The following is an 11,491-nucleotide window of genomic DNA, read 5'->3' as shown; positions in this document are numbered from 1 at the left end:
AAACTCCCATTAAAGTCAATGGGAGCTCTGTGGCCAACCTGTCTGTATGACACACTTCAAGTCTGGGGCTGGATGGCTGACTGCTTTATTTCATATGTGCAGGTCTTTTAAGAGCATTTCTTAAAACAAAGCAACAGTATTTTGCCGGGAACATAAGCTGGGTTCAACAGACTGGGTTTATTCTTTCATTTTCAGTGTCCTTGCCTGGATCAAGCAAGCAACACTACAGAGGGGTCTCAAGCTCACACTGCTTGGAGGACTGAATTGCCCTAAGGGACAGAGAACAGAATCCAGCTACAAAGTTTTGGGCTCCATCCCAGATACTTAGTCTATTAAATAAGTCAGGAGGTTATGACTGAGGAGAAATAAGCCCCTCAGCAGGAGTGTGTTCTGCAATCTGCCCTCTTCGGAAAGGTGCTGATGCAGGGGAGGAGAGGGGAGATGCACTGATGGCTGTTGGACCAGGTGGGACAGGGGGAAAACAGGGGGGAAAAAAGGCATTTGCAGGCTTGTTGATGAGGGCAAAAGTCATGCTTTTCTACACCTTTAGACACTGACTTCCCCCTCCAGACACGGTTTCAGCAAGGCATGACTTGAGGCAGAAACACTTTAGGCACAGGCTGTTGAACTTCTGTGTGGCGTGGCTGAGGAGTGTGGGAGGTCTAGGAGCTGGGAGCAGAGGTCTAGGAGCCACTCAGTCACTCTGTCACTTAGGGCAAGTTACTTGACCTTTCTGCATGGGCTTGAGCCGTGTCAGATAAAGAAAATGGCCCCAGACCAGCATTTCACACAGTATCTGAAACCTAACCTGAAAAAAACCTTCCTGCAGTTCACTGAAGAGGTCATCTGTATCATCTTGAAGTGTCACCCATGTCAGCTGGGTGAAAAAACTGGAAAGAAATATCAGTTCACCTTCCAAACACCATTCTATCTGTACACTTACATTAAAAACTAAGTGTTTGTAGCAGACAAAGAGCGTTTGTGGGCATAGAGTAGGTAACTGAATTGTGACTCTGCATTTGTATGCTACAATTCCTGGCTAAAATCTGTTAAATTATACCCATGTAAATCTAAGATGCTGTTTTTGAAAGCATGGCCCTCTGTAGGTTTTTCATATTAAATGAAGTAGTTTTTTAAGCTGAAAAAAGGCATATGATTAACAAGTCTTCCTTTTCCGGTTGATATTATTAGACTGCATCAGCATGTAGTGAACCTAGTCTGAATGAAAATATTGAAGCATTTGAGTAATTAATGGCCATGAAAGTATCATTCTTGTTTCTCACTGCTCCTTAGGTAGTAGAGAAAATCATACAGACCTCAAACATCATTTCTACTTTGCATTGCTTTCCTTCTGCTCTGACTGAAAGGGTGGATATTTACACACTAGAGCTAGCAGCTGAAACTGCTCACAGGAATCAAACAGAAATCATTTGAGGGCACCGAGTAGGTAGAAATAACTCTGTAATTTCATGGGCATCTTTGTGAAAAAGGAGAGGATATTAGGAGTTTTCAAATCAAGTTACAAGGTTTTAATTTTAGGGAGGGGGTGGGGAGGGAAAGACAAATAATTAAAGCATTTTCAAAAAGAAAAGGGAAATTCATTGCATGTTAAGACTGGGGAAACAGACTTCATTTTTTGAGGTCTATACTAGATACACTCACGCTCACTTTAAAAGTGATTTTCTCTCATTATTCGTAGAGAAAGCACACTTGGTGGTCGTGTGAGGAGCCCAATCAAATGGCTGAGTTGATGAATATATTTGCTGCGCCCTAATCCCTTAGGATCCAAACTTCTTACAGACAATTAAGTGGAAAGGGCATCCTATTTCAGTGTTTGAAACAGATTCCACGTGAACGTGCTCGTGTGCCAGCCTTCCACGTTTAACATTCCACATGTTTTCAAACGTGCAGTGCTTCTCCGCCGGGGCTGCCACTGGGGCAGGGGAGACCATGCTGAAACACCCATGCTGCTGTAGAGCAAGTGACAGCGCTGGCATGTATGCCTCTCAAAAACACGAGATGCTCGTGCAGCTTGGCTCCAAACGTTTTCCATGAGCGTGAGCAGTCGGCAATCACCGCGCGGCTGAAGAGCAGCGGTACCGCGTACCTTGCGGTTCCATAAAGCACCGCCTGCTTTATTTTCCAGTAACGATCCCCTCGCCTCTTTTTTTGGGTTCAAACTCTTTGTAAAGATCGGAAAAAGCGTGTAGGTGATGTTTGCAAATCGCTGGAAGGCTCATAAAGAGTAAGAGCCTGGGGTATTTCTGCTCACAGCACGTAGGCCGCTGGAGGAGGTATGTGCTGGGGAGTCACTGGGTTTTCATACCTAAATATTTGCTCCTTGGGCCAAGGAGAGATCAAAAGATTGCCTTGCACAGACTTGTAAAACACACCATTAGGCATCTGTCAAGTATTCTGTGTCGAGACCAAAGGCTTCAGTCTGCCTGTGTGTTGGTGTCCAAAGCATAAAGCATGACTCTGCAGGCAAAGACCCCGCTGGGAGGATGACTGGATGGCTGCAGGGCTCCTCTGCAGGGTTCTCTTCCACCCACCATGCTGTAGGGAAACCTGAAAGCCAGAAATCTTTCCTCATCTCTGGTAGGAAAGTTCGTTCTGTCCCCAGACAGGTGGGGTCCAGAGAGAGGCATGGAATGTCCAGTGGAATGAGGGGATTTCTCTGTGATGGCAGGGCACCCTGTCCCCTGGGCCCAGCACCTCGTCCCCTACTGCTGTCTGCTGCTGATGCTGGGGAAGGATGGACAAAGCAGGCTCATTCCCCAAGCAAAACTAATTCTCAGCCTCAGCAGGGAGCTCTCATGAACAAGATTCAGTCACAGTTGTTGCACAGACATGTACAGAGAGGAACCATCCTTTAAATTTCCAGTTTGCCACCACCTAAAGAATCCCTCTTAGAGAATGTACAGGTTTGCTTCCCCACCTCTTAGAGTGAATGACTATCAGGGTAATCTAAATTTCAGCCTTGCATTCTCAATCAAGGGGATTCAATTATACAAAGAAATGTTTCAAATATAGCAGCAACAACAAAAAAAAATTATCATATCCCATGGCTGAAGCCTGGACTTCTGCTTCACAGGTATCTTTCAGGATTTTTTTCTGAAAAACCTATGGTGAGTTTTCTTTCTCAGCCTTCTGCAATAGAAATAAATGTGAGGAATCTGACATTACTGTAATCCTTTCCTTACTCAGCAGGTAATGGAAAAGCATAAAAAAAGGCAAATAAAACCCCAAACCCTGCTTCCCAGAATACTGAATAAGATTTCTAGCAATAGATCAGACAGTAGGGCTAAATAATTTGCAGCATTTGACTTTACCAGTTGCAATTGGATCACCACAGTAATGCTCACCCAGATCTGAATGTCTGCAGAGTTCAAGGCCAGAACATCACAGATGACCTCTTTGCTCACTTCCTTGCCTCATTGTGGCCTGGTGAAAATTAAATTTGCTGTCATACCAATGGAGGAACCATCTGGGGCAGGAGACCAACATTATTTAGAAACACAAGCATCTGAGTGACCACCTTCCCTTCCGTGGGGCTCCAGCACTGCCCAGAACACCAACTGGAATCCCAGCCCAGGATTAGCAGCATGGCTGGAGCTGGAGGGTGCACTGGGACAGCAAAAGGAAAGCAGGAATAGTGCTTCTACTTCCAGCATTAAATTCAATACTTGGAGAAGATTCAGTGCTGTCAGCTGACAGAAAATAATAGATGCTGGAAAATACTTCTGCAGCCAGACAAAGTGTCTAAATGCATGTTTGTCTCCAAACTGGTGATGAATGTAGTTTAAACAAGGCAAACTTTGGGGACTGTAACCTTTTTTAGCTTACTGTAAAAACAGTTTACTGAGCTTTCTAATGACTTGAGTACATTTTGGCTATTAAACTTGTAACCTGAATGAAGACTATGAGATTGTTTCTGGTCTGGTGGGCTTACATTCTGCTCCATCGATGTCATAAATAACAATTTAAAAATAAAAAAAAAAAAATTAAAAAAGGCTGATTTTTTTCAGCATTCATTAGAAATGGAAGTGGAATTTAATAGCAGCTCTAAATCATCAGGGAAAAGATGGCTAACTTTCTGTTCCATGTGTTTTCTGGAAACCATGCAAACATCACACACTGGCTGGATTCAGCCCCTTAGGAACACAACGTTCCCAGTGACATTCCCTGGACTCGGGAGCTCCGTGGTAAAGGAACACGAAGGAAAAGGCCACTGAAAGGTGTGCAAGATGAACTGATGGCAAACAGCTGCCAGCCAAAGGACTGGCAAAGGATTAATTTTCTGTCATGGTCATCTTGCTCCAAAAGCCCTTCCCAGGTTCAACCACTTTCCAGAGACTCAGGGAAGGAGGCAAAGCGGGAAAAATGATGAAGAAATAATGGCAGAAAGGTAGAAATAGTGCAAATACTACATCTGTTGTCCTTTTGGGAGTTGTATGCCAAGTCAGGTACTGCACAAAAGGCTCCCAGCCTGGTGTTTCAGTGAGCTGGTGAAGCTGCCCACCATTTCTAGACAGAGGTTTGCTTTAATTTCTCCCTGTGAGGTAGTTACTGAGGCTGCAATAACAAAAGGATTACAGGGATCTGTGATTGGATATTGGAAAAGAGCCTTTGTAACCAAGCAGAAAAGGAGGTTCTTAATTTGTTTAAAAACAAAAGCTCCCATTTTGAGGGAATCTACATCACAATCTGTGTGAAGCTCTAATTCCCCAAATCCATCTGTGCTTCCACTGGTACAGGGAATTACTGACCTTAGCAATGCCCAGATGGCAGATAAGGATGCAGAAAAGGATTGCTTATTTTATTAACTCTAGCTACCTGGGGGAGGGGCTAAGCCCCCCATTTCAGATTGGGGGCACAGTGAATATACTATGACAATTAAATCCAATTAAAATATCTCTCACAGGAAATCATGACAGAACGGTGATTCTAATGTCTTTTTCTCCTGATGTGGCAGAGGAATGTGTATAAAGCTGAAAGAGTGAGTCTTGCCTCCCAAATGGAAGAAGATGAATTAATAAATTTTGCAGCTGGGGCATGGGGTGGGGGGGGGGAGGGGGGGGTAGAAATCTGTTTATTTTGTAATATTTATCTGGGAGCTAAGGATTTCCATGAAGTCTAATTCTCAGAGTCTAATTTGAATGCCTGGTCTCACTGTGTAATTACTGGGGACACAAAGGCTTCTGCATATGCACTTGGAGTCCTCTGAGGAGGACTTTTTGATTGAATTGGGAACATCAGTTCCCAGTCAGTGTTCACATAAGACACGAAAAGCTTGAGAGAAAACATCCTGAAAGGTCTTTTAAGGTCCTCCATTCCATTTTTTGGAAGAAGGGCTGGAAGTCTTGTACACCTGACACAAAGGGTCCCATTTACTACGAGAAACACAGGGCTTTTATCATCTGCCAGCATTATATGGAGTAGCATATCAGCAATTTTGTATAATCAAATACTTTGGCAAATATAGAAATTAATCCTTCCACATATGAACCTTCTTTCCCATGCTTTTTGCCATTTTATTTTCCAGTAATTGGAAAACTGTACGCATCACTAATGTGAATTTCTCAGTTTTGCCATTGGCAAGACAGATGCAAAACTGGTTCATCTTCATCAGGCTTTAATTTTTTTTTGCAATTGTTTTGGTGGTAGAAAGGAAAACAAATTGTATGATGGCAAATATTATTTTGGATCTTCATGAAAGTGAGTTTTGAGTAAGAGGAAGGTGCTGACACACCCTGTCTTTAAAATCAACAAAGGGACACGAAGTCTAGAAATTAAAATAAAATTTTAAGAGGGGGTAAAAAAAAGGTAGGGTGTAAGATAAAATCTGTTGTAAAGCTGTATTTTCCATTTGGTAGCCTCTGAAATGAACCCATGGTGTTTTCACTATACAGCTTAAAATGGACCAGGCTGGCTAAGTTTACAACATCAACGCATACAAAGGCCCTTACAAAAACATCAGGGAGTGAATAGGGGACTACTTCTTTACCCACCAGACAAATGCAAAGCACCACAGAAATGTTATCAATAAAGTGATTAAAATATCTGTCATTTTACGAGGGGCAATAGCAGTGATGAGATGAAGAATCTAAATGAGACTGAATCTCATTGCACTGGTGATTTTTTATTTCTTTTTTAAACAGAATTTCCAATCTTCATCTTACTGTGATTTTTCCTAGCATATCTGCCCCAGAACCGTGTGCTTTAGGGATGAGTGACACTTTGTAGAAACCAGCACCCTGCATTAAGATTGATGTTGACCAATCAAAGTCAGGCAGATTGGCCCATGTAAATCTCTTCGGTGATTACAAGTCCAGCTGATATGGGATGGATGCCAAATGTCTATTAACACTGGGCTTTGTGAATATATTAGCATTTGCCTGATGTTCCAAACCCACCACCCCCCCAAAAAAAAAAGACATATGAAGCAAACAAAGCCGATGCACTTTGGCCTCCCTTTACTTTTGTGGATAATGGTTAGTTTGGCTGGAAAGGCTTTATCTTAGTTTACTCTCTTAGCAGAAAACAGATATTTCAGCTGATGCTTTCCTTGCTTATTGAAAACAACTGTGCTGAGTTTAAGCAGAAAGTCGGAGTTTAACTCCCTCGTGGTGTTTCGCAGCTTCTTGCCTGTTGTTGTGGCTGTGTGTCCATCAGCACTTCACCTGGGGCTGACAGCCCCCAGAAGAGCAGCCACGGTGGCTACACAGACCTCTTGAGACCCCTGTGGAGAGGGAACTGTTTGGGAAGCTGGAGAACCACAGGTCCTTTGTGTGCACTGCTTACACAGATGGGGCACGGAGCAGAAGGAATTGGTGAGACCTCCAGGAGAGAGGAGGACATCCCAGCAGAATTTTGGGTAGGACCCCTGGAGACTGGAAATACATCCAGGGTGCAGAAACATCCCTAGGCTGGGAGGCATTCAGTGTTTCAAGGGAAAAATACTTCAATTAAAAAAAACCAAGCGAATTTCAGGTCGCTAAAAGACGTTTAAACTTCTCATTATTGTGTAAACTTTGCTTGCATAACACAATGCGTGTGTTCTCTTTCATTGGTGATAACAGGAGATGCCTTAAGACCAAAATTGCAAATGCCATGTTGCCAGAAGAACATGGCACATAGCCATTTGACAGAAATGTTACTGGGAATAACAGGATGAAATAAGGAATAGGATATGGGGCCTAATAGGAAGACAAAATGATAAATCTGTTTTGTTAAGTCAGCTGTGAATAACCTGCTAAGGAATATAGTGGAAGGGTAATAGGATGCTGGCTGGTCAAAACTGCCATCAGTTTTGATCCCAAAATACTCATTAAGGAAACTTTGTGATTGCAGTCAAAAGCTTGGCAAGAAAATATTAACTTTGTAGGACATAAAGGGGCTGTGCATGTACCTTACTGGGCAAATAAAACAGGAAGGAAGCAAGCAATGCTGGGTCCTGGGCATCAGTGTATAAACCACTTGAAGAATTTGGAGCCATTCATTCTGAGAGACAGCAAATAAAAAGCTGAAGGTAGAATTACAAATACATGGCTTGTAAACACTTGAAGGGGAAGAATACAAGGGGAAAATATTTGCCTGCATGAGCATATATGATGATTTGGTATTTCATCTCCTGACCACTACTGAAAACTGAGCTGTCAGCACTGACTGCTAAACCTTGTTCCTGGGTGTTAATGAGCAGATCAGAGCCAAACATTTTATACATCACTTTAGGAATGTGTTTTTCCCACATGTATTATTTTATGTTTGTGTAAAAGGGTTCATTTCATTAAATAAAAGTAGCACAGTTTCTTCCAAAATCCCCATGGGAGTGCAGAACAAGGCATGATGTAGATCATCAAAGGTTTCTGAAATCAAATATCCTCCCTTGCCATGTGTACAAGAAACCTTACAACAGACACTTAGGAAATCATAAACCAGGTTAACAAATGTATAATTTAGCAGTCAGAGGTTCTACTTCTCCCCAAAACAGGAGGAAATTTAGCCCCTTTTAGATTATTAATAATTATAATTATTATTATTATTATTATTGTTGTTGTTGTTGTTGTTATTATTGTTGTTGTTATTGTTATTGTTATTATTATTATCCCTACCTTAGGATATGTATAATGTACACCAATGTCTAATCCAGATGAGTGAGATAAACCTATTCATCTTTTTTCACTTTTTAATTGTGCATTGTTGAAGGATGTCTCAGGAAAGCTTCAACTACAGGAAAAGATCTTTCCAAGGAGTTTGTTTTCTGTGGTATTTAGTCATTACCGAAACCACCCAGAAGTTATTCAGGACTTTTTATCTCTTCTTGGGAGGAAAGGAAGCGCTAAAACGCTTTGTGTCTCACCGAATCCATCCTGTTCTCCTGCAGTATGTGCAGGGAGGCTGCAGGTAGACAGGACTGTGCAGGGTTTGAGGAACATGGGAACGTTATGGATGGTGCTGTCACTGCTCCCCAAAAGTTAAACAAAAGAAAGTGGTCTGGCTGGAACCTGCGGTCACCTACAGAGGAACAAAGACAGGCTGTAATTGCACAACCGAGCTGTGCTGATAAAGCTACCTTTCAAACACAAGCCTGCATATTTTTTTTTGCTCTACCACTGAAATCTCTGGAAAGCCCTAAATAATTGACTGTTCAGGAGCCAGGAGACGAAATAGAAGTTGGAAGTGCTGTTTGCACAGGTGGCTGGCCTACCGGGAGACTAAATGCTTACCCCCTTGCCCATATCAATTATTCTGAGACTGTCTGTTTAATGTCTGCCAGTTTTGGTAAAAACAAAATCCTTTTAGAAAACTGCTGATGCAACATTTATGGTGTTATCTTTATGGGATTGAATTTTTCTTTTTTTTCTTCCCCCCCCTTTTTTTTTTTTCCTCCTTTTCTTTCCTGTTTTCCTTTTTGCAGCACTATAGTGAGTAAAGGTACTGAGGGAGCTGCCAGGAGAGTAAGGTAACAAGTCAATTAAACTGCCATCCCAAATTTTCCAGGAGTTTAAAGGTAAACAGTCTGAGGGACCCTGTGGGGATCTTGGTTGGTTTACTTTAAAAGTGTGGGTATGGGCTTCTGCACAAACAATGAAATCCAACCATTCCCCCTTGCAGTTACCAAGGGATTTACCTGTCTCTTGGAAAAGCCTGACTAAGATGAAATTTTGCCTTCCAGTCCAGACACTGCAGCAGGTCTCATACCACACACCAAGATTTGCTTAATATGAAAGCTGTACCTTTTATTAACTGGCCCCTGTGCAAAGCAGTAACTGGGATGAATCCTGTGAGATTCCCCCAAATAAGCAGATGGTGAGATCAGAGCAGTCCTGAAAACAAGGCAATGCCTCATCCTTCCATGGAGATCTATCCAAGTTGCCAAGTGGAAAGTCCCCTTCAGAGCAGATTGAGACATTTGGTGGCATCACAGGTCGTCTGTAGTGGGTGTTTCTGTACAAGCTCTGACTTGCAAAGCCAAAGGTTTGTCAGAAAAGCAGATCCGCTTCAGAAAGAAAAACAAAAAGCAGAAATAAGTTGCTAGATCTCCTATCTAAGGAGGAAAGCAATAAAAAAATAAAACCCAACCCAAACTCTAACTTGTGGCCTCAGTGCCAAAACTGCACAGAATTTTGGTCCTGATTCCTGATTGCAAAACACTTGGTTTGCCAATTCCATGCAATTCGGAGCGGCAATACTGAAGCAAGCAAATGCCACCCACCAAGTGTTTGGTCTCAGCAGCAGCTCTGTTCCTTCCTCTTGTTACCTCAGTTAACCTAGACCTGTTCCCTACCCAAAATGTTTGTTTAACCTAAAGAATAATAATGATCCAGTGCTGCCAATTCGTCATGTGGGAAACGTTATTCAGTCCCTTTAAAAGAGCTCATGGGCCAAAGCACAGGAGAAAGTGTGAAAGCCAGCAGTGAGAAACAGGAAAACTCCAGTAAAGGAGAAGTGGTGGTTGAAAACTGCTATAAAATCCATGAACATCTCAGAGGAGAAATCCAAGTTGCCATTTTAAGTCTCAGTAGTTGTCTTAACCCTGCTCGATGAGAGAATTTTGGATAAGGAGCCACTTGCACCGGGACATGGGCTGGTAATTAACTTTATTAACACCCCATGCCTTTGGATGCCCCTCTGGCACAGGGTCGTGGGTGAGTGACCTCAGAACGAGGGGTGTCACGGGAGAGCACTGCTTGTCAGGGCTCCTTTGTGCTGGAGCTTTCACTGCTGTCACTGCAGTGCACTGGATTCTCTTGCACAGTACTCTGACCCCCAAATGCCTCTTTGCTTGGCAATGCAGAGTTGGGACTACTGTGCTGTGGGATGGAGAATGTGTATGAGCAGAGGGAATAGCTGGGAAATATAGGTGAGGAGCAGAGAAGCCTTGTGTAGCAAAAAAAACCCCAAAAATGGTTTGATCTTCCCAAAGTGTGTGGATGCTTCCCTCCTGCAATGAAGCTGAAGCAGTTGTACTGGAAGTTTTTGAGGCCAGTGGTATGTACCCAGCACACAGAGATGAACAGAAATTCAGAGAATAACTACTTTTATTAACTCCAAACGACTTTACACAAACACAGCCAAAGTGGAAAAATCTGGGGACTGAGCTAACCCAGTTAATGCATTGATGGATTTTCTTCTCCATTAACAGGAAACTTGGAAGAGACAAAGTAGACACTACAAATGCATAGCACTTAGGAGTTCACAGCAATTTTGTGGCCAGTTATTATTTCCCCATTTCTCAGATTCAGTGTTAATGAGAATGTGATGAGGTATAGATTACTAAGATCATCAAATTTGCAGTCACATACTAACGGCTAAAGTGGGGAATGTTGCTTCCACTGATGCCAATTCTTCATCCTGCCTGAGTATGTGGTCTTGCTTTTAGATTGAAAGCATGAAGGAGCTCAAATGGTAATGTTCCCACTGTAGTATTTTGTTTTGAAGCCAAGTCCCTCTAGACAAGGACCCATCCTTGACAGGCTGTCATCAGGCTCCTGCAAGGTAGGGTTGAGAGCCCACCTACCAGTGACTAATATTTTCCTTTTTGGACAGGGCTGAGTGTGTGGTTTCCAGGTCAGACAAAGTGTAGCCCCTAAGGAGAAAGATCTGACTTATGGATTTCCTGTACTTTCCTATTGTCTAGCAGTGTCTGGGAGCTCATGTCAGTGCTGTGCCTAGTTATCATCGATCCACAAATTACATTTATTTAAAGGCCAAAATGTCCTCTCAGAGGGCTCTGCTGGGTTCAGATTTCTGAAGCAAACATTCTCACTCGTCCGTGATCGTCTGGCTAGCGACGACTTTTCTCTGTGCAGATCACATTTTAAAGTTCACCCTGTAATCAAATGAAATGAAAATAACGTCTTCCAGTGTTTCTTTGGGTTAGTGGGTTTTCTGTGACTCGGTGGCATCTGGTAATTTCTTATCATTATTGTCCAATTGCTTCATAAAAGAAAAGCACATTCAGCAAGTCGGCAAAGTGACCAAGAGC

Source organism: Cyanistes caeruleus, chromosome 5 (assembly GCF_971803275.1).
Source record: "Cyanistes caeruleus chromosome 5, bCyaCae1.hap1.1, whole genome shotgun sequence".
NCBI classification, from domain to species: domain Eukaryota; kingdom Metazoa; phylum Chordata; class Aves; order Passeriformes; family Paridae; genus Cyanistes; species Cyanistes caeruleus.
Note: the sequence above shows the minus strand (reverse complement) of the source record.